The following is a 21,146-nucleotide window of genomic DNA, read 5'->3' on the forward strand; positions in this document are numbered from 1 at the left end:
GGTGTCGGTATCCGGTAGACTGAGGAGACTGTCGTAGCGGTTGCTGGTAGGGACGGCATCGTCGGAGGAGTGCTGGTCGGGGTGGGCGCGCTTGACGGTCTTCGTGGGAACGATGAAGCCGGTGTCCATGGGAGTAGCAGTCGCAGCAGGAGGAACGGCGGCAGGCGGTGAGTCGGTCGGCAACAGCGGAAGAGAAGGCGCAGGAGACATGATCGGTGAAGTGATGCAGGCCGTGGTGGTAGTAGTAGTCACAGTTGGTGGTGTTGGAGCAGAGGTAGTCGTAGGCAGAGCGAGGATGGTGGAGACGTCCAGGCCGTGAAGATGTTTCGTCTCGCTGACCTTAATGCAAACAGTCTGGGTGCGCAGCCCGGCCGGCGCGGGGGAGGGAGGCGGAGCCACCCCCCCGACCCCAGCAGCGCCCGCCTCCCCAGACCCGACTTGCATGGTCTCCAAGCGCTGGCGATGCGGTCCACAGTATTGTCGTGGCTGGGGTGGCCGATTGTCAGTAGTCATCTCATCGCCAGAACCGGCCTCGGCCGAGGGCCTCGGACCAAAGTCGTCCCCGCCCTGGTTCGGCGTCATCGGGAGAGAGTCCATTCCAAACTCTCCCCTCGGCCTCCCCAATAGGCTACAACTTGGTTGCCGGGAGTCACAAGAAGTGGCCTCGGCCGATGGCCTCTGACCGAGGTCGCCCCCGCCCTGGTTTGGCTTCATCGGGAGGGAGTCCATTCCAAACTCCCCCCTCAGCCGCCCCAATAGGCCGCGACTCGGTGGCGCACAGCACTCACAAGAAGAAGATCTAGGATCTAAGAACTAGATCTACACAAGAGCACTCCTGGTGGTCGACTCAGGAACTAGCAGCAGCAGGTCTCGGCGGCTCGCTGAAATTGCTGAAAGGAAACCAGTTAGTTAATGGCCAAAAGTGCTCAGATTTGCTTCAAAAAGCTTTTAAAAAATTCCCCTGAACAGTTTGATGCCTTTGAAGGGAAACCAGAGCACGGTTGAAACTTTGAAAATCCGGACTATATAGGAAAAATGTGCGGACCACCACTAATGGTGAAAATAGCGTACGGTCGTGCAGCCTGAAGCCGCGAATCGTCCGAAAATCGCCTCGTGGGACACGGCACTCGATATTTCGTGAAACCCTAGGTATGTTGCTAATGGAAAAAAGTTCCCCTCTCGACTGTGCCGTGGTGCCCGCCTTTTTGCCGAGGCGGACGCGACGACCCGAGTGCCGCCACGCGGCAAACGGTGTAACCAAGTGCCGCCACGCGGCAAACGGGGTAACCAAATGCACGCGGCGGTCGACCGTCGCCGTGGGTACAGAAACAAAGGAAACGAGGTGCGAGTAGAAACGGGCAGTTGTAGGAAGAAATTGTATTTGCATTGTTGGTGTGTACTGTCATGTAGTGTGATGAACTGGCACGGGAGTGTTATGTCTGGGGAAAGAGCTGTTTCGGAGGTAGAAGTACATAACCTCAAAACACGTTGATGAGGTGGTCCGAGCTCCAAGTGAAATAGAAAAGCGAAACACTGCGCAGCATACTTACCTGGCGTAGGGGCTACCCTGATCAAGCAGGGGGTTCCCCCAGGGTGAGGCTCTTCCCTTGCACTTCGGTTGAGCTGACCTCTGCGATTACCCCAAATGTGGGTAACTCGGGCGCGTAATTTTTGGTAGTCGGGACTGCGTTCGCGCTGTCCCGGTGAAAAAATTTCAACTTAGTAGTTGTGAAGTAGTGTTAAGAATTATGTACAGTGAAGTGTAATTTTTTTTTTTTTTTTCATCTGTGTATGGTATGTAATGCATTCGTAGGTCTCAAGTTTACGGTGCCTTGGCGAACAACCCCACCGTCTTGAAAGTGCGGAAGGAAGGTACGTAATTGTGCATGGTAATAGTTGAAAAAAGAAAAAAAAAATTCCCATGAACGATACTTGTCCAATTCGATTTTTCAGATTTCCCCCTCCCCGCCTCACCCCCGGGCCCAGTGGTTTAACGGTAACCGGCCCAGTGTGTAAACACTGGGCACAACAAAAAATTGTTTAAAGACTCATCAAATGTTCCCCTCCACGGAAATCTTTAGTAAAAGGCGAAAGATTTATGCGTTTGAAGGGAAACCAGAGCACGGTTGAAACTTTGAAAATCCGGACTATATAGGAAAAATGTGCGGACCACCACTAATGGTGAAAATAGCGTACGGTCGTGCAGCCTGAAGCCGCGAATCGTCCGAAAATCGCCTCGTGGGACACGGCACTCGATATTTCGTGAAACCCTAGGTATGTTGCTAATGGAAAAAAGTTCCCCTCTCGACTGTGCCGTGGTGCCCGCCTTTTTGCCGAGGCGGACGCGACGACCCGAGTGCCGCCACGCGGCAAACGGTGTAACCAAGTGCCGCCACGCGGCAAACGGGGTAACCAAATGCACGCGGCGGTCGACCGTCGCCGTGGGTACAGAAACAAAGGAAACGAGGTGCGAGTAGAAACGGGCAGTTGTAGGAAGAAATTGTATTTGCATTGTTGGTGTGTACTGTCATGTAGTGTGATGAACTGGCACGGGAGTGTTATGTCTGGGGAAAGAGCTGTTTCGGAGGTAGAAGTACATAACCTCAAAACACGTTGATGAGGTGGTCCGAGCTCCAAGTGAAATAGAAAAGCGAAACACTGCGCAGCATACTTACCTGGCGTAGGGGCTACCCTGATCAAGCAGGGGGTTCCCCCAGGGTGAGGCTCTTCCCTTGCACTTCGGTTGAGCTGACCTCTGCGATTACCCCAAATGTGGGTAACTCGGGCGCGTAATTTTTGGTAGTCGGGACTGCGTTCGCGCTGTCCCGGTGAAAAAATTTCAACTTAGTAGTTGTGAAGTAGTGTTAAGAATTATGTACAGTGAAGTGTAATTTTTTTTTTTTTTTTCATCTGTGTATGGTATGTAATGCATTCGTAGGTCTCAAGTTTACGGTGCCTTGGCGAACAACCCCACCGTCTTGAAAGTGCGGAAGGAAGGTACGTAATTGTGCATGGTAATAGTTGAAAAAAGAAAAAAAAAATTCCCATGAACGATACTTGTCCAATTCGATTTTTCAGATTTCCCCCTCCCCGCCTCACCCCCGGGCCCAGTGGTTTAACGGTAACCGGCCCAGTGTGTAAACACTGGGCACAACAAAAAATTGTTTAAAGACTCATCAAATGTTCCCCTCCACGGAAATCTTTAGTTTTTTTTTTTTTTTTTTTTTTTTTTTTTTTTTTTTTTTTTTTTTTTTTTTTTTTTTTTTTTTTTTTTTTTTTTTTTTTTTTTATAAGTGGGGCCCCTAGGGGCCCACACACAAAAACATCATTTAATACATAAAGATACATACAAGGCAGTGGACAAGAACACTGTACAGAACATAAACACAAAGATGAAGAACATGACGATGCTGCTGGACCCCGCCAACACGGAGGTTCTTGAAGGTCCCGGCTACTTGTTGGGTGGAGGGGGGGGTGAGGGACTGCTGGGGGTGAAGAGATGCTGATCCAGGAGCCGCGCAGCTGATGGAGGCCGCGCGGAGAAAACGGCGATGCTGATGACGATGGGAAGAAGACGGAGTGGCGATGTAGATGGTGAACTATGGTGGCGGGTCCGCGGAGGCTACCGGTGGACGTGGAGGTCTACGCCGTCATCTACCGGGCCCACCGGCCGCCGGGACGTCGTCAGCGTCGTCGTCGGAGTCGTCGCGTAAGTGGTCAGTCGAAAAGAGCGGTCGTCGTGGGTGGGGTGCAGGAGGCAGCGGCTCCGCAAGTTGAAGGATGAGGGGGTTGTCGCTGCGTCGGCATCGGCGTAGGAAGTAAGTTGTCATGGAGCGAAGGAGAGGGTGAAGGTGGGGCAGGCCGGAGTCTGCCAGGAGAGTCAGCCTGGAGGTGGCGCGGGGGAGTCCGAGAAGGAGACGAATCCCCAGGAAGTAGGTGCGGGTAATGGGGCGAAGGTTGAAACGGGATGAATGAACCCACACGGGGGATGCGTAGGTGAAGCGTGGGATGACGTAGGAATGAAATGCGGTGATGCGAACCGGGAGGGGGGTGCCAGATGAGGGTCGCAGTATCGGTGCCAGCTGCGCCAAGACCGCCCTGGATTGAGTCTTCATGGAAGCAAGGTGCGGGATGAAAGTGAAGGTACTGTCCAGGGTCACCCCCAGATAGCGGACCTCGGGTGACCAGGGGATGGCAGTGCTGGAAACTCGTGGGGGGTGGTCCTGGCGTGGGTGGATGCGTGAGAAGAGAATGGATTGGGTCTTCGAGCAGTTCAGCCCGATGCCGTGCGCGAGGAACTGAGTAGAGAGTGATGTGAGCCCGCGGCTCAGGCGGTCGCCGAGCATCCGCTCGGAGACGGAGGAAGCGAGGAGGCAAGTGTCATCGGCGTACTGAACCAGGTGAGTGCCAGGTGGTGGTTGCAGGTCGGCGATGTGAAGGGTGAAGAGAAGGGGTGAAAGGATGGCGCCCTGGGGGACGCCGGCCATGATGTGACGGGGGTCGGAGAGTTCGCCCTCCACCCGAACCCGGAAGGTACGACCCCCCAGGAACGAGCAGATGAGGCGTATGAGATGAGGTGGAAGGTCGGTGGCGGAGAGACGGTGAATGAGTTGTGAATGGGGCACGGAATCAAATGCCCGGGCAAGGTCCAGAAGCACCATGCCCGTGTGTTGGCGCCGTGCGAAACCTTGGACAGCCAGCACCTCCACACGGGCGATGGCGTGGGAGGTGGAGTGACGTTTGCGGAAACCGAACTGGTGATGGGGGAGAAGATGCAAGAGGTTGACGTGAAGGAGAAGGCGTGTGAGAATGGTCCGCTCTGCGACCTTAGAGATGATGGGTAGAAGAGAAATGGGGCGGTACGATGATGGTAGGGAAGGGGGCTTCCCGGGTTTGGGTATGGGTGAGACAATGGCCACTTTCCAAGGGGTGGGGAAATGACAGAGAAGGAACATCGCGTTGATGATGCGGGTAAGGAAGACCGTCGCCTTCCGAGGAAGAGCACGGAGGACGGGTGCAGGCAGAGAGTCGGAACCGGGGGCAGAAGGGGGCTTGAGACGGAGGAGGAGTGTGCGCACCTCCGATGGCGTGGCGAGAGGGAATGGCAGAGAGTCCGGAAGAACGGGCAGAGTGACGTGATGTGCGAGGGGGGGGGGGTGTGTCCCCGTCGTCCGAAGACTCGGAGGAGAGGGTGGGGGGGTCAGCGGAGGCAAACGTGGTCGCGAGGTAGGCAGCGACCGCCTCCGATCGCTCAGGGGCAGTCTCCGCCACCCCGGCCGGGTGGGTGAGTGGGGGAATAGTGGTGGGGACCGATCGGAGGCGCCGGACGTAGGTCCACAGAGAGCCGGATGCAGAGGCGAGGGAGCCGAGACGCCGGGTCTCCAAATGCGCCTTCCACGCCGCGACCATCCGGCGGCACCGGCCCCGCAGCAGGAGGAACACCATCCGTGTCAACGGGGACCGGTTGGCCTGCCACAGGCCGCGGAAGCGGTCGCGCAGGACCACGGCGTCACGCAGGTAAGGCGGGAAGGGGGTGATGCGGGTACTTGGAGTGGCCAGCGGAATGTGAGCGGAGGCGGCCGCAGAGACGGCCCGGGTGAATGACACGACGTTGGCGTCGAGACGGTCGGGGGTGTCGAAGGGGAGGGTGAGGTCGAGTGATGATGAGAGGGTGGTCTGGAACCCATTCCAGTCGGCGTTGCGGAAGTCGAAGCGGGGAAGGTGCGGGTTGGAATGGGGGTAGAAGTGAAGGGAGCCGAGGACGGGCAGGTGATCCGAGGCCCCGGCGGTGAGCGTGGTGAGACCAGAGATGATGGGGAGCGGTGTGGTGAGGGCGAGGTCGATGATACTGGGATGACGGTGGTGCTGAGCGGGGAAGAATGTGGGGGTGGCGGGGGCGCAGATGGAGAGGTTAGTACGCCGGAGGAGCTGACGGAGGGAGCTGCCTCGGCGGTTGGCCGCGACGCAGCCCCAGTAGGGATGGGTGGCGTTGAAGTCCCCGGCCAGCACGACATGGGCATCGAGCCGACCGAGGGCGACAACGGCGGCAGAGGGGAAGGCAAATTGGGGTGGGAGATACACGGAGACTAGAGTCAGGGAGTAGGGCTGTCCGAACAGGCGCACGGCCACAGCCTCAGTCGCGGGTGAAGGTGGAATGTGTCGGCGGTGATGGGTGAAGGTGTCGCGCACCAGGAGTGCCACCCCACCCCCCCGACCATCACGGTCGGAGCGGTGGACGGCATATCCCGGGACGCGGAGGGGTACAGCGGGGGTCAGCCAGGTCTCTGATAGGAACACGACATCGGGTGAGTGCTCGTCGACGAGGTGAAGGAAGTCGAGAAGCTTAGGGAGCAAAGAAAAGGCGTTCCAGACTAGGAGCTTAAGGGGCGGCGGGGGATCCATCGAAGAGACCCAGAAGCGCTTGGAGGAGCACCTCGAATCTCTCCGAAGGGGACTTGGCATGGGACAGGGCGGTCAGGGTGCGGCGAATGAAGGGAAAGTACTGCCGAAACAGCTGGATGAGGTCACGTATGATCGCGGTGAATGAAGTGTCGTCAGCGTCCGGTCGGTGAGATGAGGGGCCCTGAGGTGCAGATGGAGATGGCCCGTCGCGGGAGGGGAACAGGGTGGCGGCGGCGGAACCGCGCCGAGTCCAGGCGTTGGAGGTGACGGCGGGAAAGGCACGAGCGTCGGTCAAGTTTGGCGGTCGCGGTCGCGGTGCCGGGGTGGCCTCAGGCTGTTGTCGGGGGGGGGTGGCGTCTGAGGTAGGCCTGGTTCACCCGGCAGTCCATGGAAGTCGCGAAGTGCGCCTCGCCGCAATTGACGCACTTCGGAGTCGTCGAAGTGCACTCGCGGGACCGGTGGGGCCCGGCACACTTGAAACAGGCCACCGGCCTCTCGCAGCGTGTGGATGGGTGGCCGGCCTGCTGGCACCGGTAACACTGCGGGACCCGCCCGCTGCCACGATAGCGTTCGACGGAGACCACCCAGCAGCCCAGGGAGCGTAGAGCCAGGAAGGGAGCTGCCTCCCCCAGGTGGTGAGTATTAACCAGGAACGGACGGGTCGTGGCGGTGTCGGTGACGCGGAGCGGAGTGACGGAAGCAACGGGTAGGTCCAGGTCGAGGAGGGCGGCGTGCACCTCCTCGGGGGTAGTGGTGAGTGGGAGACGCTTCAGGACGAGTCGGTCCCCCTTCTCGTCCTGTCGCAGGTGCGTGAAAGGCTGATGGCCGAGCTGGGTGAGGTGGTTGTATAGGAAGGTGTGATCAGCGGCGTTAGAAGTGTAAAAGGAGGTGCGGCCGTCGACGGAGGTGATGGATAGCTTGCCAGAAAGGAGCGACTGAAACGATTGGGCCAGGGTGAAGGGGCTGGTGGTGATGGGGAGGCGGCAGCCGATGGGCGGCATGCGGGTAGGCTTGACGGTGGCGGCGGCGGAGGCAGATGCGGGGGCGGCAGCAGGTTGGGTGGGAGGCCGGGTGCGGGGTCCAGGTGCAGATGCGGAGGTGGATGGTCGAGGCGACGGCTGACGAGCAGCGGAGGTCGATGGCTGAGTCGCGGCGGTCGTAGTCGGTCGGGGGGTGGTGCGGCGGGTGAGGTGTGAGATGCGGGATGACGTGGATGGTGCAGGTGACGAGTCCCGGGACGAGGTCCCCTCCTCGCCGGCGGAGTCGAAATCGAGGGCGCCAAACCGGTTGGAGATGGAGGTGCGGTCCTCGGCGCGCCCCATCCTCGGCCGCTTCACCGTCCGGCGGGGGAGGCTGAAGCCGGTGTCCATCGGCACGTCCCGGGGGGCCGCAGGCTCGACAGGGATGAGTGGCAGTGAGGGGGAAGGCGCTGAGAATGGTGAGGAGATGGGGTGAGAAGCAGAGGGGGTGAAAGTGCAAACTGTCGTGGTCGTCATGGTGGTGGTCGTGGTGGTGAGGGTTGCTGCCATGGTGACGTCCGGGGTGAAGGGGGTGTCGGAGCAGAAGCCAGGTGGCACCATCTGGTGATGCTTGGACTCCGACACCTTCGTGCAGCGCTCCTGGGTGCGGATCCCGGTCCGGCTGGGGGTGGGGGGCGGCGAGCATCCCTCTGCTCCAGCATCGCCCGAGGCACCCGTCCGGTCTCGGTGGCCACCAGGAGGCCTGGTGTAGTCCCTCAATGGCGGTTGGAGTCGGCCCTCAAAGTCGGAGTCCCCCAGGGGCGGGTCCTCCCCGGACCCCCCCTCGGCCATGCCGACGAGAAACAATCAAGTCGGCAGGCCAAGAGCCACACCTGGGAGGAACTACTCTTCTCGGCCACCTGGTGACAGCCCCAGGAAGCAGCAGCAGCAGTCAGCAGTCAGTTAAAGGTGGAAGAAGATGGAGTGAATATAATAGGAGTGATGCTGAGTAGAACTTGTAAATAAAAATAAAATAATAATTAGTGGAACCCGAGGGTTGAATTTATTTCTGCAGAGTCCCCCCAGCAATGCCCAGGGGGGGACCCTGTTGCTTGCTGCTGAGAGTTACCAGATCCGGATATGCACCCAGCAGCAAGTCTTCGCACCAGAAACGACTGGTCGGATTATAAAAGCACGCGAGGAAAACTCGAATTAACTAAGGAAATCCCTGCAAACCACTCAGAGTAGCACCTAAGAGCAGTTTGAAGGGAAACCAGAGCACGGTTGAAACTTTGAAAATCCGGACTATATAGGAAAAATGTGCGGACCACCACTAATGGTGAAAATAGCGTACGGTCGTGCAGCCTGAAGCCGCGAATCGTCCGAAAATCGCCTCGTGGGACACGGCACTCGATATTTCGTGAAACCCTAGGTATGTTGCTAATGGAAAAAAGTTCCCCTCTCGACTGTGCCGTGGTGCCCGCCTTTTTGCCGAGGCGGACGCGACGACCCGAGTGCCGCCACGCGGCAAACGGTGTAACCAAGTGCCGCCACGCGGCAAACGGGGTAACCAAATGCACGCGGCGGTCGACCGTCGCCGTGGGTACAGAAACAAAGGAAACGAGGTGCGAGTAGAAACGGGCAGTTGTAGGAAGAAATTGTATTTGCATTGTTGGTGTGTACTGTCATGTAGTGTGATGAACTGGCACGGGAGTGTTATGTCTGGGGAAAGAGCTGTTTCGGAGGTAGAAGTACATAACCTCAAAACACGTTGATGAGGTGGTCCGAGCTCCAAGTGAAATAGAAAAGCGAAACACTGCGCAGCATACTTACCTGGCGTAGGGGCTACCCTGATCAAGCAGGGGGTTCCCCCAGGGTGAGGCTCTTCCCTTGCACTTCGGTTGAGCTGACCTCTGCGATTACCCCAAATGTGGGTAACTCGGGCGCGTAATTTTTGGTAGTCGGGACTGCGTTCGCGCTGTCCCGGTGAAAAAATTTCAACTTAGTAGTTGTGAAGTAGTGTTAAGAATTATGTACAGTGAAGTGTAATTTTTTTTTTTTTTTTCATCTGTGTATGGTATGTAATGCATTCGTAGGTCTCAAGTTTACGGTGCCTTGGCGAACAACCCCACCGTCTTGAAAGTGCGGAAGGAAGGTACGTAATTGTGCATGGTAATAGTTGAAAAAAGAAAAAAAAAATTCCCATGAACGATACTTGTCCAATTCGATTTTTCAGATTTCCCCCTCCCCGCCTCACCCCCGGGCCCAGTGGTTTAACGGTAACCGGCCCAGTGTGTAAACACTGGGCACAACAAAAAATTGTTTAAAGACTCATCAAATGTTCCCCTCCACGGAAATCTTTAGTAAAAGGCGAAAGATTTATGCGTTTGAAGGGAAACCAGAGCACGGTTGAAACTTTGAAAATCCGGACTATATAGGAAAAATGTGCGGACCACCACTAATGGTGAAAATAGCGTACGGTCGTGCAGCCTGAAGCCGCGAATCGTCCGAAAATCGCCTCGTGGGACACGGCACTCGATATTTCGTGAAACCCTAGGTATGTTGCTAATGGAAAAAAGTTCCCCTCTCGACTGTGCCGTGGTGCCCGCCTTTTTGCCGAGGCGGACGCGACGACCCGAGTGCCGCCACGCGGCAAACGGTGTAACCAAGTGCCGCCACGCGGCAAACGGGGTAACCAAATGCACGCGGCGGTCGACCGTCGCCGTGGGTACAGAAACAAAGGAAACGAGGTGCGAGTAGAAACGGGCAGTTGTAGGAAGAAATTGTATTTGCATTGTTGGTGTGTACTGTCATGTAGTGTGATGAACTGGCACGGGAGTGTTATGTCTGGGGAAAGAGCTGTTTCGGAGGTAGAAGTACATAACCTCAAAACACGTTGATGAGGTGGTCCGAGCTCCAAGTGAAATAGAAAAGCGAAACACTGCGCAGCATACTTACCTGGCGTAGGGGCTACCCTGATCAAGCAGGGGGTTCCCCCAGGGTGAGGCTCTTCCCTTGCACTTCGGTTGAGCTGACCTCTGCGATTACCCCAAATGTGGGTAACTCGGGCGCGTAATTTTTGGTAGTCGGGACTGCGTTCGCGCTGTCCCGGTGAAAAAATTTCAACTTAGTAGTTGTGAAGTAGTGTTAAGAATTATGTACAGTGAAGTGTAATTTTTTTTTTTTTTTTCATCTGTGTATGGTATGTAATGCATTCGTAGGTCTCAAGTTTACGGTGCCTTGGCGAACAACCCCACCGTCTTGAAAGTGCGGAAGGAAGGTACGTAATTGTGCATGGTAATAGTTGAAAAAAGAAAAAAAAAATTCCCATGAACGATACTTGTCCAATTCGATTTTTCAGATTTCCCCCTCCCCGCCTCACCCCCGGGCCCAGTGGTTTAACGGTAACCGGCCCAGTGTGTAAACACTGGGCACAACAAAAAATTGTTTAAAGACTCATCAAATGTTCCCCTCCACGGAAATCTTTAGTAAAAGGCGAAAGATTTATGCGTTTGAAGGGAAACCAGAGCACGGTTGAAACTTTGAAAATCCGGACTATATAGGAAAAATGTGCGGACCACCACTAATGGTGAAAATAGCGTACGGTCGTGCAGCCTGAAGCCGCGAATCGTCCGAAAATCGCCTCGTGGGACACGGCACTCGATATTTCGTGAAACCCTAGGTATGTTGCTAATGGAAAAAAGTTCCCCTCTCGACTGTGCCGTGGTGCCCGCCTTTTTGCCGAGGCGGACGCGACGACCCGAGTGCCGCCACGCGGCAAACGGTGTAACCAAGTGCCGCCACGCGGCAAACGGGGTAACCAAATGCACGCGGCGGTCGACCGTCGCCGTGGGTACAGAAACAAAGGAAACGAGGTGCGAGTAGAAACGGGCAGTTGTAGGAAGAAATTGTATTTGCATTGTTGGTGTGTACTGTCATGTAGTGTGATGAACTGGCACGGGAGTGTTATGTCTGGGGAAAGAGCTGTTTCGGAGGTAGAAGTACATAACCTCAAAACACGTTGATGAGGTGGTCCGAGCTCCAAGTGAAATAGAAAAGCGAAACACTGCGCAGCATACTTACCTGGCGTAGGGGCTACCCTGATCAAGCAGGGGGTTCCCCCAGGGTGAGGCTCTTCCCTTGCACTTCGGTTGAGCTGACCTCTGCGATTACCCCAAATGTGGGTAACTCGGGCGCGTAATTTTTGGTAGTCGGGACTGCGTTCGCGCTGTCCCGGTGAAAAAATTTCAACTTAGTAGTTGTGAAGTAGTGTTAAGAATTATGTACAGTGAAGTGTAATTTTTTTTTTTTTTTTCATCTGTGTATGGTATGTAATGCATTCGTAGGTCTCAAGTTTACGGTGCCTTGGCGAACAACCCCACCGTCTTGAAAGTGCGGAAGGAAGGTACGTAATTGTGCATGGTAATAGTTGAAAAAAGAAAAAAAAAATTCCCATGAACGATACTTGTCCAATTCGATTTTTCAGATTTCCCCCTCCCCGCCTCACCCCCGGGCCCAGTGGTTTAACGGTAACCGGCCCAGTGTGTAAACACTGGGCACAACAAAAAATTGTTTAAAGACTCATCAAATGTTCCCCTCCACGGAAATCTTTAGTTTTTTTTTTTTTTTTTTTTTTTTTTTTTTTTTTTTTTTTTTTTTTTTTTTTTTTTTTTTTTTTTTTTTTTATAGTGGGGCCCCTAGGGGCCCACACACAAAAACATCATTTAATACATAAAGATACATACAAGGCAGTGGACAAGAACACTGTACAGAACATAAACACAAAGATGAAGAACATGACGATGCTGCTGGACCCCGCCAACACGGAGGTTCTTGAAGGTCCCGGCTACTTGTTGGGTGGAGGGGGGGTGAGGGACTGCTGGGGGTGAAGAGATGCTGATCCAGGAGCCGCGCAGCTGATGGAGGCCGCGCGGAGAAAACGGCGATGCTGATGACGATGGGAAGAAGACGGAGTGGCGATGTAGATGGTGAACTATGGTGGCGGGTCCGCGGAGGCTACCGGTGGACGTGGAGGTCTACGCCGTCATCTACCGGGCCCACCGGCCGCCGGGACGTCGTCAGCGTCGTCGTCGGAGTCGTCGCGTAAGTGGTCAGTCGAAAAGAGCGGTCGTCGTGGGTGGGGTGCAGGAGGCAGCGGCTCCGCAAGTTGAAGGATGAGGGGGTTGTCGCTGCGTCGGCATCGGCGTAGGAAGTAAGTTGTCATGGAGCGAAGGAGAGGGTGAAGGTGGGGCAGGCCGGAGTCTGCCAGGAGAGTCAGCCTGGAGGTGGCGCGGGGGAGTCCGAGAAGGAGACGAATCCCCAGGAAGTAGGTGCGGGTAATGGGGCGAAGGTTGAAACGGGATGAATGAACCCACACGGGGGATGCGTAGGTGAAGCGTGGGATGACGTAGGAATGAAATGCGGTGATGCGAACCGGGAGGGGGGTGCCAGATGAGGGTCGCAGTATCGGTGCCAGCTGCGCCAAGACCGCCCTGGATTGAGTCTTCATGGAAGCAAGGTGCGGGATGAAAGTGAAGGCACTGTCCAGGGTCACCCCCAGATAGCGGACCTCGGGTGACCAGGGGATGGCAGTGCTGGAAACTCGTGGGGGGTGGTCCTGGCGTGGGTGGATGCGTGAGAAGAGAATGGATTGGGTCTTCGAGCAGTTCAGCCCGATGCCGTGCGCGAGGAACTGAGTAGAGAGTGATGTGAGCCCGCGGCTCAGGCGGTCGCCGAGCATCCGCTCGGAGACGGAGGAAGCGAGGAGGCAAGTGTCATCGGCGTACTGAACCAGGTGAGTGCCAGGTGGTGGTTGCAGGTCGGCGATGTGAAGGGTGAAGAGAAGGGGTGAAAGGATGGCGCCCTGGGGGACGCCGGCCATGATGTGACGGGGGTCGGAGAGTTCGCCCTCCACCCGAACCCGGAAGGTACGACCCCCCAGGAACGAGCAGATGAGGCGTATGAGATGAGGTGGAAGGTCGGTGGCGGAGAGACGGTGAATGAGTTGTGAATGGGGCACGGAATCAAATGCCCGGGCAAGGTCCAGAAGCACCATGCCCGTGTGTTGGCGCCGTGCGAAACCTTGGACAGCCAGCACCTCCACACGGGCGATGGCGTGGGAGGTGGAGTGACGTTTGCGGAAACCGAACTGGTGATGGGGGAGAAGATGCAAGAGGTTGACGTGAAGGAGAAGGCGTGTGAGAATGGTCCGCTCTGCGACCTTAGAGATGATGGGTAGAAGAGAAATGGGGCGGTACGATGATGGTAGGGAAGGGGGCTTCCCGGGTTTGGGTATGGGTGAGACAATGGCCACTTTCCAAGGGGTGGGGAAATGACAGAGAAGGAACATCGCGTTGATGATGCGGGTAAGGAAGACCGTCGCCTTCCGAGGAAGAGCACGGAGGACGGGTGCAGGCAGAGAGTCGGAACCGGGGGCAGAAGGGGGCTTGAGACGGAGGAGGAGTGTGCGCACCTCCGATGGCGTGGCGAGAGGGAATGGCAGAGAGTCCGGAAGAACGGGCAGAGTGACGTGATGTGCGAGGGGGGGGGGGTGTGTCCCCGTCGTCCGAAGACTCGGAGGAGAGGGTGGGGGGGTCAGCGGAGGCAAACGTGGTCGCGAGGTAGGCAGCGACCGCCTCCGATCGCTCAGGGGCAGTCTCCGCCACCCCGGCCGGGTGGGTGAGTGGGGGAATAGTGGTGGGGACCGATCGGAGGCGCCGGACGTAGGTCCACAGAGAGCCGGATGCAGAGGCGAGGGAGCCGAGACGCCGGGTCTCCAAATGCGCCTTCCACGCCGCGACCATCCGGCGGCACCGGCCCCGCAGCAGGAGGAACACCATCCGTGTCAACGGGGACCGGTTGGCCTGCCACAGGCCGCGGAAGCGGTCGCGCAGGACCACGGCGTCACGCAGGTAAGGCGGGAAGGGGGTGATGCGGGTACTTGGAGTGGCCAGCGGAATGTGAGCGGAGGCGGCCGCAGAGACGGCCCGGGTGAATGACACGACGTTGGCGTCGAGACGGTCGGGGGTGTCGAAGGGGAGGGTGAGGTCGAGTGATGATGAGAGGGTGGTCTGGAACCCATTCCAGTCGGCGTTGCGGAAGTCGAAGCGGGGAAGGTGCGGGTTGGAATGGGGGTAGAAGTGAAGGGAGCCGAGGACGGGCAGGTGATCCGAGGCCCCGGCGGTGAGCGTGGTGAGACCAGAGATGATGGGGAGCGGTGTGGTGAGGGCGAGGTCGATGATACTGGGATGACGGTGGTGCTGAGCGGGGAAGAATGTGGGGGTGGCGGGGGCGCAGATGGAGAGGTTAGTACGCCGGAGGAGCTGACGGAGGGAGCTGCCTCGGCGGTTGGCCGCGACGCAGCCCCAGTAGGGATGGGTGGCGTTGAAGTCCCCGGCCAGCACGACATGGGCATCGAGCCGACCGAGGGCGACAACGGCGGCAGAGGGGAAGGCAAATTGGGGTGGGAGATACACGGAGACTAGAGTCAGGGAGTAGGGCTGTCCGAACAGGCGCACGGCCACAGCCTCAGTCGCGGGTGAAGGTGGAATGTGTCGGCGGTGATGGGTGAAGGTGTCGCGCACCAGGAGTGCCACCCCACCCCCCCGACCATCACGGTCGGAGCGGTGGACGGCATATCCCGGGACGCGGAGGGGTACAGCGGGGGTCAGCCAGGTCTCTGATAGGAACACGACATCGGGTGAGTGCTCGTCGACGAGGTGAAGGAAGTCGAGAAGCTGAGGGAGCAAAGAAAAGGCGTTCCAGACTAGGAGCTTAAGGGGCGGCGGGGGATCCATCGAAGAGACCCAGAAGCGCTTGGAGGAGCACCTCGAATCTCTCCGAAGGGGACTTGGCATGGGACAGGGCGGTCAGGGTGCGGCGAATGAAGGGAAAGTACTGCCGAAACAGCTGGATGAGGTCACGTATGATCGCGGTGAATGAAGTGTCGTCAGCGTCCGGTCGGTGAGATGAGGGGTCCTGAGGTGCAGATGGAGATGGCCCGTCGCGGGAGGGGAACAGGGTGGCGGCGGCGGAACCGCGCCGAGTCCAGGCGTTGGAGGTGACGGCGGGAAAGGCACGAGCGTCGGTCAAGTTTGGCGGTCGCGGTCGCGGTGCCGGGGTGGCCTCAGGCTGTTGTCGGGGGGGGTGGCGTCTGAGGTAGGCCTGGTTCACCCGGCAGTCCATGGAAGTCGCGAAGTGCGCCTCGCCGCAATTGACGCACTTCGGAGTCGTCGAAGTGCACTCGCGGGACCGGTGGGGCCCGGCACACTTGAAACAGGCCACCGGCCTCTCGCAGCGTGTGGATGGGTGGCCGGCCTGCTGGCACCGGTAACACTGCGGGACCCGCCCGCTGCCACGATAGCGTTCGACGGAGACCACCCAGCAGCCCAGGGAGCGTAGAGCCAGGAAGGGAGCTGCCTCCCCCAGGTGGTGAGTATTAACCAGGAACGGACGGGTCGTGGCGGTGTCGGTGACGCGGAGCGGAGTGACGGAAGCAACGGGTAGGTCCAGGTCGAGGAGGGCGGCGTGCACCTCCTCGGGGGTAGTGGTGAGTGGGAGACGCTTCAGGACGAGTCGGTCCCCCTTCTCGTCCTGTCGCAGGTGCGTGAAAGGCTGATGGCCGAGCTGGGTGAGGTGGTTGTATAGGAAGGTGTGATCAGCGGCGTTAGAAGTGTAAAAGGAGGTGCGGCCGTCGACGGAGGTGATGGATAGCTTGCCAGAAAGGAGCGACTGAAACGATTGGGCCAGGGTGAAGGGGCTGGTGGTGATGGGGAGGCGGCAGCCGATGGGCGGCATGCGGGTAGGCTTGACGGTGGCGGCGGCGGAGGCAGATGCGGGGGCGGCAGCAGGTTGGGTGGGAGGCCGGGTGCGGGGTCCAGGTGCAGATGCGGAGGTGGATGGTCGAGGCGACGGCTGACGAGCAGCGGAGGTCGATGGCTGAGTCGCGGCGGTCGTAGTCGGTCGGGGGGTGGTGCGGCGGGTGAGGTGTGAGATGCGGGATGACGTGGATGGTGCAGGTGACGAGTCCCGGGACGAGGTCCCCTCCTCGCCGGCGGAGTCGAGCTCGAGGGCGCCAAACCGGTTGGAGATGGAGGTGCGGTCCTCGGCGCGCCCCATCCTCGGCCGCTTCACCGTCCGGCGGGGGAGGCTGAAGCCGGTGTCCATCGGCACGTCCCGGGGGGCCGCAGGCTCGACAGGGATGAGTGGCAGTGAGGGGGAAGGCGCTGAGAATGGTGAGGAGATGGGGTGAGAAGCAGAGGGGGTGAAAGTGCAAACTGTCGTGGTCGTCATGGTGGTGGTCGTGGTGGTGAGGGTTGCTGCCATGGTGACGTCCGGGGTGAAGGGGGTGTCGGAGCAGAAGCCAGGTGGCACCATCTGGTGATGCTTGGACTCCGACACCTTCGTGCAGCGCTCCTGGGTGCGGATCCCGGTCCGGCTGGGGGTGGGGGGCGGCGAGCATCCCTCTGCTCCAGCATCGCCCGAGGCACCCGTCCGGTCTCGGTGGCCACCAGGAGGCCTGGTGTAGTCCCTCAAAGGCGGTTGGAGTCGGCCCTCAAAGTCGGAGTCCCCCAGGGGCGGGTCCTCCCCGGACCCCCCCTCGGCCATGCCGACGAGAAACAATCAAGTCGGCAGGCCAAGAGCCACACCTGGGAGGAACTACTCTTCTCGGCCACCTGGTGACAGCCCCAGGAAGCAGCAGCAGCAGTCAGCAGTCAGTTAAAGGTGGAAGAAGATGGAGTGAATATAATAGGAGTGATGCTGAGTAGAACTTGTAAATAAAAATAAAATAATAATTAGTGGAACCCGAGGGTTGAATTTATTTCTGCAGAGTCCCCCCAGCAATGCCCAGGGGGGGACCCTGTTGCTTGCTGCTGAGAGTTACCAGATCCGGATATGCACCCAGCAGCAAGTCTTCGCACCAGAAACGACTGGTCGGATTATAAAAGCACGCGAGGAAAACTCGAATTAACTAAGGAAATCCCTGCAAACCACTCAGAGTAGCACCTAAGAGCAGTTTGAAGGGAAACCAGAGCACGGTTGAAACTTTGAAAATCCGGACTATATAGGAAAAATGTGCGGACCACCACTAATGGTGAAAATAGCGTACGGTCGTGCAGCCTGAAGCCGCGAATCGTCCGAAAATCGCCTCGTGGGACACGGCACTCGATATTTCGTGAAACCCTAGGTATGTTGCTAATGGAAAAAAGTTCCCCTCTCGACTGTGCCGTGGTGCCCGCCTTTTTGCCGAGGCGGACGCGACGACCCGAGTGCCGCCACGCGGCAAACGGTGTAACCAAGTGCCGCCACGCGGCAAACGGGGTAACCAAATGCACGCGGCGGTCGACCGTCGCCGTGGGTACAGAAACAAAGGAAACGAGGTGCGAGTAGAAACGGGCAGTTGTAGGAAGAAATTGTATTTGCATTGTTGGTGTGTACTGTCATGTAGTGTGATGAACTGGCACGGGAGTGTTATGTCTGGGGAAAGAGCTGTTTCGGAGGTAGAAGTACATAACCTCAAAACACGTTGATGAGGTGGTCCGAGCTCCAAGTGAAATAGAAAAGCGAAACACTGCGCAGCATACTTACCTGGCGTAGGGGCTACCCTGATCAAGCAGGGGGTTCCCCCAGGGTGAGGCTCTTCCCTTGCACTTCGGTTGAGCTGACCTCTGCGATTACCCCAAATGTGGGTAACTCGGGCGCGTAATTTTTGGTAGTCGGGACTGCGTTCGCGCTGTCCCGGTGAAAAAATTTCAACTTAGTAGTTGTGAAGTAGTGTTAAGAATTATGTACAGTGAAGTGTAATTTTTTTTTTTTTTTTCATCTGTGTATGGTATGTAATGCATTCGTAGGTCTCAAGTTTACGGTGCCTTGGCGAACAACCCCACCGTCTTGAAAGTGCGGAAGGAAGGTACGTAATTGTGCATGGTAATAGTTGAAAAAAGAAAAAAAAAATTCCCATGAACGATACTTGTCCAATTCGATTTTTCAGATTTCCCCCTCCCCGCCTCACCCCCGGGCCCAGTGGTTTAACGGTAACCGGCCCAGTGTGTAAACACTGGGCACAACAAAAAATTGTTTAAAGACTCATCAAATGTTCCCCTCCACGGAAATCTTTAGTAAAAGGCGAAAGATTTATGCGTTTGAAGGGAAACCAGAGCACGGTTGAAACTTTGAAAATCCGGACTATATAGGAAAAATGTGCGGACCACCACTAATGGTGAAAATAGCGTACGGTCGTGCAGCCTGAAGCCGCGAATCGTCCGAAAATCGCCTCGTGGGACACGGCACTCGATATTTCGTGAAACCCTAGGTATGTTGCTAATGGAAAAAAGTTCCCCTCTCGACTGTGCCGTGGTGCCCGCCTTTTTGCCGAGGCGGACGCGACGACCCGAGTGCCGCCACGCGGCAAACGGTGTAACCAAGTGCCGCCACGCGGCAAACGGGGTAACCAAATGCACGCGGCGGTCGACCGTCGCCGTGGGTACAGAAACAAAGGAAACGAGGTGCGAGTAGAAACGGGCAGTTGTAGGAAGAAATTGTATTTGCATTGTTGGTGTGTACTGTCATGTAGTGTGATGAACTGGCACGGGAGTGTTATGTCTGGGGAAAGAGCTGTTTCGGAGGTAGAAGTACATAACCTCAAAACACGTTGATGAGGTGGTCCGAGCTCCAAGTGAAATAGAAAAGCGAAACACTGCGCAGCATACTTACCTGGCTCGTGGCTACAATTGCGGACAAAGGGCTTGAAGTAAGCGGTTGAGCATGATATTCAAAGAGAATAGTTAGGGACAACAGTAAGTACAGATTATACCAGGGGATCGAATAGGATCCAAACTTCCTCCCTTTTCAGTTTTCAGTTTTCATTTTACACACTCCGACGATTACCATTATTTCTCACTAAGTTCCGTTTCTCACCACCGCGCGGCAGCACCGTCTTCGCACTGTGCTGCCGCCTGGCGCCCATTCCGCGAACTCGCTCTGTTTCTTCTGCTGTTCGCGATGTGCCGAATTCGCCGCTCGCCTTTCTTCCTGCGCGCAGTTGTCTGATGATGCTGTGTCGCCTTTTGTTTTTCTGTTTCTTGTTGCTGCTCCATTATTCCGCCGTTTTTTCGCTTACTGTCTCTCCTGATGCTCAACTCGCTACTTCTTGCTGTCCGCAATGTCTGCTCGCGCGCTGCCTGTGCGCGCGCATTTCTTTTGCTGCTCCCTGCCATCTAGTGGCGGCTTTTGCAACTGCTTGTCTCGCCTCGCGCGGTCTTCTCGCTGATTTCGCTGCTTTTGTGCAACCATCGGTCTTTATGTTTTGTTTTCGTCCTTTGCATATCTTGATAGTATATTTAATCCAGTTTGCTGATTTATATTGTGTTTTCTGTCTCCATTATGGCAGATAAATTTCGCAAATCTGACCGACTTTCTGACCGCCCTCGCGACTCCACAGTTCGCAGGGCGAAAATCACCTATACCAAAGATGACCCCGGCCAAGGCCGCAGTTGGCGCCGAATGAAGCCGACCCCCCCAGCTCCTACAGGCTCCTCGCAGGCGAGTGCAACAAGCACTGATGATGTTGACTCTCAGTCTTCGCGAGTGAGCTCCGACCACGAAGAGGAACTTTTGGTTACCAAGCAGCCTGCCGCAGCTTGCTATGGCATGCGGCCTCCTGCTACTTCCTCCAGCTTGGTTTCTTTGACCACCACCACGATTACGACTACTGTTTGTTCCGCCCCGATTTCTGCCTCGGCCATGTCTGCTTCGAGCCTTTACTCGCAGCCTGGCCCCTATTATGCCTCCACTCTTGCCAGTGGGGTGCCTGCTGATTCTGACACCTGCTCATCTCTGCCACTCGGCCAGGCCTCTGTGTCTGCCGCTGTTCGCCCTGCTTCGCCCTCTGCTTCGCATGGTCTCCCTGGGCCCGATTTGACGCCTTTTTCGCAGCCTCGGTCAGCCGCGCCTGAGTCTGGCATGCTGCCGCCGCCGATTGTTCTGCCCTCTTCTGACCACTCTGCGCGGTTGCCTGCTGTTTCTTCTGCCGACATGTTCTCGTCGCCGCTGCAGGAAGCCTCCGTGTCTCGCGCTGGCCATGGTGCTGCCGTCCCTTGTTCTGCACCCAACTTGTCTACGCGGCCTGACGCCACGGCGCCATTACAGGACCTCCCTGCTTCCGCGCAGCCTGGTATTTTCGACCCCTCTCGTGCCCCCGACTTTCAGTTCGGCGGCGCTCTGAGCTTCTCGATGGGGCCACCTGCTCCTGACACTTCCTCTGGCCGTTTGGGGAAACGTCAGACTGACCTTTGGGCGGACGACGAGTATGACTGGTCTGCTGCTCCAACTGGTGACCGTCCTCCAGCCCCGTCTTCGCCCCTACACGGCCTGCAGCCGCCCATGCCTCAACGCGCCTACGCCAAGCGTGCCAAGCGTGCTGCTACTGTGGTCCACACTTCGCAGATTGCTGGTCCTTCTCATGTGGACGTGCCGTTGATCTTGCCTCCGGTGTCTGTGCACGGTGGTCCTGAGGGCCGCCCGACGACGACTCAGTTGCCCCCGCCTCCCGTGTCTCGGCCGCCGCCGCCGTCGCAGAAAATGCCGCCGGCGCGGCCCGGCACTGATCTTCGCCCTCCAGACTCTGGAGTGGCTCGTGGTGCTCGTGCCACCAAGAAACCGCCGTTGATTGTGCGCAGGGGCGGTTTGTCCCCGAACGCCATTAAGGAACTGGATGCGCTGCGCGCAAAGTTCTCTCAGCCCTTTGTTGCCACGCATTATGACTCCACCTCGACTTTCCAAATGGCA

The 21,146-nt window shown here is 57.3% G+C and overlaps 10 non-coding genes across 10 annotated transcripts; 6 read left to right on the forward strand and 4 right to left on the reverse strand.

Moving 5' to 3' along the window:
* Window positions 1-1,542: 1,542 nt before the first annotated feature.
* Window positions 1,543-1,705, forward strand: LOC134543485 (U1 spliceosomal RNA). Its single transcript, XR_010076979.1, has one exon. It is a non-coding gene; the product is annotated as a U1 spliceosomal RNA (small nuclear RNA).
* A 299-nt stretch (window positions 1,706-2,004) lies between these two features.
* LOC134543451 (U5 spliceosomal RNA) lies at window positions 2,005-2,124 on the reverse strand. The gene has a single exon (XR_010076947.1). It is a non-coding gene; the product is annotated as a U5 spliceosomal RNA (small nuclear RNA).
* Window positions 2,125-2,667: 543 nt separating this feature from the next.
* On the forward strand, window positions 2,668-2,830 carry LOC134543486 (U1 spliceosomal RNA). Its single transcript, XR_010076980.1, has one exon. It is a non-coding gene; the product is annotated as a U1 spliceosomal RNA (small nuclear RNA).
* A 6,356-nt stretch (window positions 2,831-9,186) lies between these two features.
* On the forward strand, window positions 9,187-9,349 carry LOC134543488 (U1 spliceosomal RNA). Its single transcript, XR_010076982.1, has one exon. It is a non-coding gene; the product is annotated as a U1 spliceosomal RNA (small nuclear RNA).
* Window positions 9,350-9,648: 299 nt separating this feature from the next.
* LOC134543452 (U5 spliceosomal RNA) lies at window positions 9,649-9,768 on the reverse strand. Its single transcript, XR_010076948.1, has one exon. It is a non-coding gene; the product is annotated as a U5 spliceosomal RNA (small nuclear RNA).
* A 543-nt stretch (window positions 9,769-10,311) lies between these two features.
* LOC134543489 (U1 spliceosomal RNA) lies at window positions 10,312-10,474 on the forward strand. Its single transcript, XR_010076983.1, has one exon. It is a non-coding gene; the product is annotated as a U1 spliceosomal RNA (small nuclear RNA).
* Window positions 10,475-10,773: 299 nt separating this feature from the next.
* On the reverse strand, window positions 10,774-10,893 carry LOC134543453 (U5 spliceosomal RNA). Its single transcript, XR_010076949.1, has one exon. It is a non-coding gene; the product is annotated as a U5 spliceosomal RNA (small nuclear RNA).
* A 543-nt stretch (window positions 10,894-11,436) lies between these two features.
* LOC134543490 (U1 spliceosomal RNA) lies at window positions 11,437-11,599 on the forward strand. Its single transcript, XR_010076984.1, has one exon. It is a non-coding gene; the product is annotated as a U1 spliceosomal RNA (small nuclear RNA).
* A 6,341-nt stretch (window positions 11,600-17,940) lies between these two features.
* On the forward strand, window positions 17,941-18,103 carry LOC134543491 (U1 spliceosomal RNA). Its single transcript, XR_010076985.1, has one exon. It is a non-coding gene; the product is annotated as a U1 spliceosomal RNA (small nuclear RNA).
* Window positions 18,104-18,402: 299 nt separating this feature from the next.
* Window positions 18,403-18,522, reverse strand: LOC134543454 (U5 spliceosomal RNA). Its single transcript, XR_010076950.1, has one exon. It is a non-coding gene; the product is annotated as a U5 spliceosomal RNA (small nuclear RNA).
* Between the last annotated feature and the right edge of the window lie 2,624 nt (window positions 18,523-21,146).

Source organism: Bacillus rossius, unplaced genomic scaffold, assembly GCF_032445375.1.
Source record: "Bacillus rossius redtenbacheri isolate Brsri unplaced genomic scaffold, Brsri_v3 Brsri_v3_scf106, whole genome shotgun sequence".
NCBI lineage: Eukaryota > Metazoa > Arthropoda > Insecta > Phasmatodea > Bacillidae > Bacillus > Bacillus rossius.